Source organism: Bison bison, unplaced genomic scaffold (assembly GCF_000754665.1).
Source record: "Bison bison bison isolate TAMUID 2011002044 unplaced genomic scaffold, Bison_UMD1.0 scf7180017864254, whole genome shotgun sequence".
NCBI classification, from domain to species: Eukaryota; Metazoa; Chordata; class Mammalia; order Artiodactyla; family Bovidae; genus Bison; species Bison bison.
The window spans coordinates 1924636-1934499 of NW_011494826.1; the positions used below are offsets into that span (position 1 = coordinate 1924636).

Consider the following 9864-nt stretch of genomic DNA (forward strand, 5'->3'; position numbering starts at 1 on the left):
AAAACAAAAAACCTCACATCTTATAAACCTTCCATCCCACACTGGGAAATGTTTTCATATGGTTACAGAATAGAGAACTCATTTATATGTAAATACTTGAGCTTAAACTTAAATGCTTAAGTAACTACAGAAACCCAGATGATTTGGAGTCAGTTTAACAGAGTAATAATCTCTGTTTCCCCTAGAGATTAAGTATATATTTAAAAAGAGCCAACAAGTATATGTCCATGAAGAATAGAGAGCACTCTGTGTGCATGTTAATTTTATTACTTATTTATATTTCAGGAAACATTTCACTTTCTCCTTGGACCTACAAAAACCAAGAACATAAATGAATGCCAAGTCTGAATGGCAAAAATCTGAGGAAAAACTGATTGAAAAGCTCCAAGAGTTTTAAAAAAAGAATGTATGTTTTTCAACCAACAAATTTAAAAGTAGCTGAGCTTCACAATTAGTACAGTGCTGCGTGACTGCTCAACCCTGGGGGAAAAAGGTTATATACTAGTTTGTGTATACGTTTATATGAAGATAGGCAATGCTTACACATATAAACACATATACTCTTTCTCATTTTTTAAAAAAAATAAAACAACATGTACCTATGGCAAAGTAAAATTTAGAACACTTAATGGTCACTTCTCTTCAGTGAAAATACACATATTCACACTTTCCAGTTTATGACTATTTCTTTTTTTCCCAGCGGAAGTACAGCTGTTGAAATAAAGTCTTTTAGTCAGCAGAAGTACAGCACGTTTCTTCATATGCTTTGTTAGTTATGGGACATCACAATTAATTGTATGTGGAAAGATATTCTAAGTCATTCATATTCTCATATGGAAAAATGCTACCAGTTTGGTACAGAACGGAAGGAAGGTTTAGATTAACCTTCTCCACTCAAGAATTTGGGGGTCTTTGTTTGTAATACTTTATCTATTCCAAAGAATCATACACATATGGTGTGATGATGAAAATCATGAACTGAATTTTCTGAAACTGGCCTAGGGCTACTTAAATATATCTTGCAAGGAAAAAAAAAAAGACAAAAGTACCTTTAAAACAAGGAATGCAGACTTCCTACACAATGTAATTTATTATCTGTCCATCAGTCTTTCTTGCTTGGATTAATCCAATACCACATGCTTTACTAAGGTTTCAGACATTCATCTCTTTCAGTAATTTTCTATTATTTCTTTTAGATCTTTAGTTGTAAAAAGCTGCAATGAATATGAGATCCTATTTCTTCCTAATATACAATCTGTCATTCTTCCCAGAATTTCTATTAGCCCCTGGCTAATCATTTGATCACGTTTATCCTCTGTTGTAGCCTTAACTCTTTCATTTTCAAACGAGAGTCCTATTTCATTAGATTCCAGTCTGGAGAATCATGTATATTTCAAGAAATATGAACTCATAAAACATAAGTTTCTCTCAAAAAGAGTCTCAGCATACAAGATATAAATATAACAAAACATGTAAAATATTGCTCCTTTCTTAGAGAATGCGGGTGTTTGTTTTAAGAGCTACAAAACCACTCATGTGGGGGGGAAACTCCACTGACGAAACAAAGAAAGATACCACTCTTTCTACTGTATATATTATTTTTCCCTAACCACAAGTAAACTTTCATGCAAGGATTGGCACCTTAACATATTATAAATATACGTTAAGTTAGGAATACATCTTAATTAGATTTACATAAAAAGAATAATCAGCTCAATAAAATAAAGTGGAAAAGCTTCAAAAATATAAAATCAATAGGAATGCTTATGTATCCATTGTTTTTTCCAGTGGCTTCCCTGATAGCTCAGTTGGTAAAGAATCCGCCTGCAATGCTCCAAAAGTTGCCTGCCATACCTTTCATCTCATGTGTTCTATTAATAGCATAAGGAAGTGTTTAAGGACTTATCTTACAGGCAGGTCATAAGCAAGAATTTGTAAATGATTTTTGCTGACATAGATACACAGCATGGACTCCTAATATGACACACACCATGTTGTCCTCTAAATAATAGCTGGAGCGGGGTCATCCACAAAAGCCATGGTTGTAGTTAAGTGGTTCTGGCCTCCATACCACCAAAGCCAGAATTAGGGCTAGAAGACATACCTTAGTGACAGGTATTCAGCCATTATAAATCATTTAGTTTCACCACATTAACTAAATAGCTATTCTTTTCTCCCTCATTTTAAACCTAACTAATAGAACTCATTTAATAGAAACTGCCCTAGGAAGGAAATAAAAAATCTGTCAACTTAATCAAAACATAGGAGTTGAAAGTATTTTATACAAACCATGAGGAGAAGCAACTGTACATTAAGAAAAGACTAAAATAGGGTAAAATTTGATTAGGCAATAGCAAGTGGTAAGGTATTAATATTGTTTGATCTAATCATAAAGAGAAACACATGAGTTGGGAGCATAGAGGCTGAGGGGAGAGATGTAAAAAACACAAAAGGGGAAGTGGTTCGGAAGAGGAGAATTAACAAGAAGAGCAACATTGGGGCGGGGGCTTAGGATGCCTATTCCAAGTGATTTACAGGTTACTTTCTCCTTTACATTTATTTCTTCACCACAAACCTATGAGGCAGATATTCTTTATTTCACAAATGAGGAAATGGAGACTCAGAGAGTTAACCTGCCCAGTGGAAACAGCCCGTCTGGCTTGAGAAATCTACTCTATTAACTGTTACACTATGAGAAAGTGCAGAGAAGAAAAGTGAAGAAGAAATCCACCACAGCAAAGAAAAATAAGAAAGGTCTACCAAAAGGAGCACTCCCCAGAATTATTCTTTTTTCATCACCATTTAAACAATAAATTGTTTCTGAAAGCTGAGTTTCACAGTTGCATTCAAAGAAAACAAAAGAATTTCTGTAACATAGAACCTAAGTTAGAAGCGCTAAAAACACTTAAAATGTTCGTTTCACTTTGACCTGTATTTTCATTTCAGTTTTATAGCTGGTTTGGAAAAGTGATTAGTCAACATGCCTCAGACAAGCTAAAGGATCTCATGATAGGACTCTACTGGATTTACCATGATGATTCTATTTTATCTACAGCTATTATTGTAGTTCAGAAGAGAAAGTTTCCTATTCTTACATATCTGAGATATTAACACTACCCTGCAATTGAAAAAAATATATAACAAAAATCAATCCCTCTTCCCACAAATCCTTGTTCTCTCATAGGCTACTCTTCCTAGCACTCCTCAAAAAAAGCAAAAGAGAAGACAAATTGGAGTTTGGAGACTTCAACTGGAGTTTGGACCTAAGAAACCATAAGTTTACAAAAATAATAATCCTTTTTGTTAAACATTTAAAATACATGTATGAAGGTTTAGATTGCACAGCTCTATTTTTAAGACAGAATTCGGTTTTTCAGCACTTGGGAAAAGTTCAGCAACTTCTTCAAGGATTAGTCAGCCAGTTCTACACAGATGAACTGCGGGAGGAAATAACAAGTTTGCCTTTCCTTCTAAAAGAGATTCAATTTTACTTCAAACATGTTTTCAGTCATGGATAGCAACTGGTTTATTCTATTCAATGTGTCTTATTAACCTGGCATTCCTACTAAATGTCCAAATACCACTGAAAGGCTATTCCCGCTCAACACAGGGTACAACAGAACCTCTCGTTTTTAAAAAGGATTAAAAAAAAAATTTGAAAACAGGGTCATTTTCCTACTTTGTGTACAAATGGAAATAAAAAATATATGGAGGAACTTTTCCCTTCAATAACCCTAGGAAAATATACATATTTGTTTTATCATCTATCAAGATCTTAAACTTGAATAAAAACTGACCAGAATATTTACTGTTCTGAAAACCCTATAATTAAACTTCAATAAAACTTTTTATTAAGAAATCCATTATTTTCAAAAACATTTTAAAAATTACATGTATGGAGAAGGAAATGGCAACCCACTCCAGTGTTCTTGCCTGGAGAATCCCAGGGACAGGGGAGCCTGGTGGGCTGCTGTCTATGGGGTCGCACAGAGTCGGACACGACTGAAGCGACTTAGCAGCAGCAGCAGCAGCATTTTGTTCCATCTGTGGCTCCTACTTTGTCTTCCCTATTCTGAGTATGGGCAGTGAGTGTTTCTCTCTTCCTAATAGTAGCCTTGTAACAATTTGTGGCAGTATCTTTGTATCCTTATGAGCTTTGTACCAACTAGATTCTTCATATATACTTGTGATTAACAGGTCAAATTGAAAAGCACAGTATTGTAAGTCTAACTTGAAGAGACAGAACATACATTACAAGTATGTTAGGTAACCTAAATCTCATTGATCCCTTTTTTTCATGTCCTAGTCAGGTAGAGTTGCTTCAGTTACTCTAGCCAGTTTGGATTAGTAAACATGTTAATTTAGCTGCTAGCAAGTTCAGAAAATGTATTCTGCATCTTAGAAGAACCAAAAGGTTACTTTTCTGTTCTGTCCCCTCTCCTTCACAATTTAAGTTCCTCAAGAGCTGTGATCACTTGATACATTTTATCAGTGTCTTTTTACTACTTACAATAGCCCAGTCTTCAGGAAACATCTTTAGGAATACATAATGCTCCTTGGTCTTTATCAACTTACTGAATGTGTTCTATAATCTGTCATCAGAAAGAACCTATGGATAGGCTTCAGGGGTCTGAAGCCTAGGTCTCTTAACAGAACCACTGACCTGGATCATCTGTCAGGCTTCATTTTCACCTTTAAAGGCTTTGCTTAAAATGCAAATTTCCTCTCTGACTCCATCAAAAAAATAAATAAATAAAATAAAATGACATGTAACCAGTAAATTTTGTCAAAGGAAGGACTTTTGAGAAAGATTCCCCCTCCAAATTTCCTCTATTTCTCCTACTCTCAGACAGAGCTTTCCAGAATTTCCGGACAATACTATTCAGGCCTCAAAAAAGACTACAGATAAGCTGACCAGCAGATGGCATTGTAACAGCACACCCAACCCCTGTTTCCCGGGTGACAGTACAAACTAGTACTTCTAAGGCTTCCCTGTCTTACCAAAACAAAATAGCAACAACAACTTTTTTTTCAGGAATAAAGTAAAGCCAAAAAGTTTCTAATTTAATATTACGTCCCAATTTTGAAAAACACTGAGAATTTGGCATTTTTATAATTCTCAACTAAGAATGATCTAATTTATCCCTTTCTGTTTATGAGACTTAGGAACTGTGCAACTTGACCACATAAAAGGGCTCTGAATTTCTCTTAAAGTTTAGATTCCCAAACTGAGGTGTGGATCAAGGCTGCCAGAGTAGATCGGTGGGTTCTCTGTCAGTCCGGAAAATCTGGGTCATTTTAGGAGGTTTCAGTAAATCTAATATTTAGGGTTCTCGTTTCACAATATGCAGCAGTGATTCAGTCTTTATTCTCTTTTAAAGAACTAAGGAAAAAATATGCTATCAACAGTGGACCTTCACATTTCAGAAGAGCAAAATAAGAATTTAACATACTCCTAGAAGCCACTCTCCTTGCATTTTGAGTTGGGCAAGAGACGAGATCAGAAACACCAATTACCTTCACTTTTACCACGTACTCATCAGAGTTAATAGGACTTTCTCTTAGCTTAAGTAAAGATGATTTGAGTTTCTTGCTTGATTTCTAGGATATTTTAGCTAACTGAGTGGTCTATCACAAACCTAATGAAAATGCAAACACACATGGCACTAACTACTTCCCTTGGTTTTTAGGAAAGGACTTTCATAATCCAGCAAATTAGAGGAACTATATGGAAACCTGTACTTATTTGCTATTACAGTTCTTAATCCTTTTGCTTATAGTCCACTAAATTCAAGCCCTCAGCCAGAGTTCTCTTCCCTATAACAGCATTAAATATTAAAACTTCCAGATGCTTCTTTTCTGACTTTGTGTCTAAGCAACGACTCTCAGCAAATGTCCCTCTGGTGCCTGAGGCACTAAGCAGCTGGGGGCTCTCTCTGGCTCTGGTCTGTTTTGGGACCCCAATTCATCAGTGTTGGGAATCTATCAGGAATTGCTTCTAAGAAGTATTTTACCATGTGGTTCTCCATTTTCTAAAGGTAACAGTTTCCATAATCCTAAGAATAAGAGTACTAAATTTAATGAGTCATATTTTTTTTCTATGATAAAGTTCACAGATTTTTCAAAGACAGTAGACTTTTCCAATCTATTTGTTAGACCACACTAGTTCCCTGTGACTAATACTTGGTATGTGACTGATATTGGGGAAAAAAAGATTTTCTGTGAAGTTCTGACAGTAGATTCTTCCCTAAAGAAACCATATGCTCACTTATGCATTCTGTGTGGTCTTCTCTTCCCAGTTGATCTTCCTTTTAAAGGAGTTCCAAGCCAGGTTGCTGGCTTTTCCTTCTCTTCCTCCTTCTCTTATTCCTTACTTTCTTCCTATAATAAATAAGACTTCAGCTCAGTTCAGTTCAGTCACCCAGTCGTGTCTGACTCTTTGCGACCCCATGAATTGCAGAACACCAGGCCTCCCTGTCCATCACCAACTCCCAGAGTTCACTCAGACTCATGTCCATTGAGTCAGTGACGCCATCCAGCCATCCCATCCTCTGTCGTCCCCTTCTCCTCCTGCCCCCAATCCCTCCATCAAGTCTTTTCCAATGAGTCAACTCTTCATCAGGTGGCCAAAGTATTGGAGTTTCAGCTTTAGCATCAGTCTTTCCAAAGAACACCCTGGATTGATCTCCTTTAGAATGGACTGGTTGGATCTCCTTGCAGTCCAAGGGACTCGAGAGTCTTCTCCAACACCACAGTTCAAAAGCATCAGTTCTTCGGTACTCAGCTTTCTTCACAGTCCAACTCTCACATCCATACGTGACCACTGGAAAAACCATAGCCTTGACTAGATGGACCTTTGTTGGCAAAGTAATGTCTCTGCTTTTGAATATGCTATCTAGGTTGGTCATAACTTTCCTTCCAAGGAGTAAGCATCTTTAAATTTCATGGCTGCAATCACCATCTACAGTGATTTTGGAGCTCAGAAAAATAAAGTCTAACACTGTTTCCACTGTTTCCCCATCTATTTGCCATGAAGTGATGGGACCAGATGGCATGATCTTAGTTTTCTGAATGTTGAGCTTTAAGCCAACTTTTTCACTCTCCTCTTTCACTTTCATCAAGAGGCTTTTTAGTTCCTCTTCACTTTCTGCTATAAGGGTGGTGTCATCTGCGTATCTGAAGTTATTGATATTTCTCCCAGCAATCCTGATTCCAGCTTGTGCTTCTTCCAGCACATAAGACTTACACACAAATAAGACTTACTAAATACCAAGTGCTAGGTACTTAAAAACCTAAATGAATGAACAAGTTACTTATAGACATGGAATACAAAGAAGTAGGGAATAAACTGAGTCTTACTGAAAGATTCATGGAACAAATATTGATTAAGGAAAATTTTGCTTGATCCATGATCATCTTGCTTCTAAAGGCCCTGTTTCGTTTTCTCATAGATTCATCAGGGACATAGAATCTCAAGAAAACTGAGAAATGTTTAAATGTTACAAAGAATAAAAGAGCCAGAAAGCATTAATCTGAGATATGATTACCTAACGCAAAAGTAGAAGATTTTAAAATACTTTATTTTCTATTTTACATAAATAAGATCTAACTTTCCTCAATATTTTCAACCTTTTATTTTTCATATAATTCTAAACACTATGGACATTCAGTTTCTCTGTATCATTTATATGCTATATAAAATTGTCTCATTAAGGCAAAATCTTAGTTTTTTAAATAGAATTTTTTTTTGATATTTTAATTTTATTTTATTTTTAAACTTTACAATATTGTATTAGTTCTGGTGCACTGGGACGACCCAGAGGGATGGTATGGGGAGGGAGGAGGGAGGAGGGTTCAGGACGGGGAACACATGTATACCTGTGGCGGATTCATTTCGGTATTTGGCAAAACTAAATAGAATTTTTTTAATTGTCTCATTCATTCAACAAATATTATTTATTGAGTTCCTCTACCAGAAACTAGGTCAAGTTAGGAAAACAAATGAAAACACATAGTTCCTGTCCCCAAGGAGCTTTTAAAATCCTCATCATTTAATCTTTTCATAGCTTTTCAACATTTACTAAATCAGAGCAGAAAAAACAAAGCCTTTAGAAGTAGACAAAGTGAGATTTGAATCCTGGCTTTATTAAGGGGTAAAGGTAAGCAAGTCACTTATCCCCTCTGAGCACTGATCTCATCCTCTGTAAAATGAGGATAATATCATCCACCCTGAAGTGTTGCTGTTAAGTATAAAGTGTCAAGTATAGGCCTGGCCTAAAGATAATTTATTATATTATTTCTCGTTTCTAAACAATCACTGAAAAACTCTGACCACTTATACGAATAATGAATATCCCATCTTTCCAAAAATGCTATCTGAACTACATTACATATGCAGGTAGGCATGCAAGATATGCAAACATTTAATCTGATTCTATACACTTCGTATCATCTTATAAATATCTAATGTATCTCCAATTAATAAAAAGTCAAAATCCATTTGGAAGAAATAACATCAAATAAGTTATATGTACAACATTAAAGAGCCTCCCAAATAAATATGCCGTTTCTTCTCAAGCATACATGGCTTAGTAACTGCTAAGGGCTTCCACAGACCCAACTTAGGTTAATCAAGAAACTACTTAAGGCTGGAGTTCCTAGACTTTAACCTCAGAGGCTCAGCAGCTTCCCTAAAGGGTAGTTCTAAGAACTGAGACTCCCCTTTCTGAAAAAGAACAGCATCCATGAAAGTTTTTACAGCAATAGTGGCTGACTTGTTAAAAATACCTAAGAAAAGAGCAAATCATCTTTTGAACCAAGTATAACCCTTCCATGAAACTTTCCTGTAATAAATAGGCACCTGACTTCCAACCCAGTGTTCTGTTCACAACAGCAAGCTTCCATTTCTATTCTAATAAAGGAATGGTTTATGCATGCTAAGACAAAAGAAAAATAGCTTTGAAAATATGTTTCAGGTATTACTTAGTAGACTCTCAATAAATAAAATTTTAGAAAATGTGAAGAAAATCACAAGGGTATTATTCTAAAAACTAAACAAGCATTACCAGCTTTTCTGAATTGGAGGAACATTAAAAATTTTTGTGACTGCTTTTAAGTGACTTAAAAAAAAAAGTTTCTAAAACAAAGCAAGCAAATCAACAAACTTAGAGCTGAAAGAACTGATGATTTATCTGCCACCAAATGTCGGAATCCAATCCCACTCCCAATCTAATCCCAAAGAAAGGCAATGCCAAAGAATGTTCAAACTACCGCACAATTGCACTCATCTCACATGCTAGCTAAGTAATGCTCAAAATCCTCCAAGCCAGGCTTCAGCAATACATGAACCGTGAACTTTCAGATGTTCAAGCTGGATTTAGAAAAGGCAGAAGAACCAGAGATCAAATTGCCAACATCCGTTGGATCATCGAAAAAGCAAGAGTTACAGAAAAATATCTACTTCTGCTTTATTGACTATGCCAAAGCCTTTAACTGTGTGGATCACAACAAAATGTGGAAAAGTCTTAAAGAGATGGGAATACCAGACCACCTGACCTGCCTCCTGAGAAGGAACAGTTAGAAATGGACATGGAACAACAGACTGGTTCCAAATCAGGAAAGGAGAACGTCAAGGTTGTATGTTGTCACCCTGTTTATTTAACTTCTATACAGAGTACATTATGCAAAATGCCGGGCTGGCTTAAGCACAAGCTGAAATCAAGATTGCCAGGAGAAATATCAATAACCTCAGATATGCAGATGACACCACCCTTATGGCAGAAGGTGAAGAAGAACTAAAAAGCCTCTTGATGAAAGTGAAGAGGAGAGTGAAAAAGTTGGCTTAAAAACTCAAGTCAGAAAACT

General features: G+C 36.0%; 1 protein-coding gene across 2 annotated transcripts in view; it reads right to left on the bottom strand.

Moving 5' to 3' along the window:
• Nucleotides 1–9864, bottom strand: part of SLC38A6 (solute carrier family 38, member 6) — a 70564-nt gene that overhangs the window by 33887 nt on the left and 26813 nt on the right. The gene's annotated exons all lie outside the window — the stretch shown is intronic.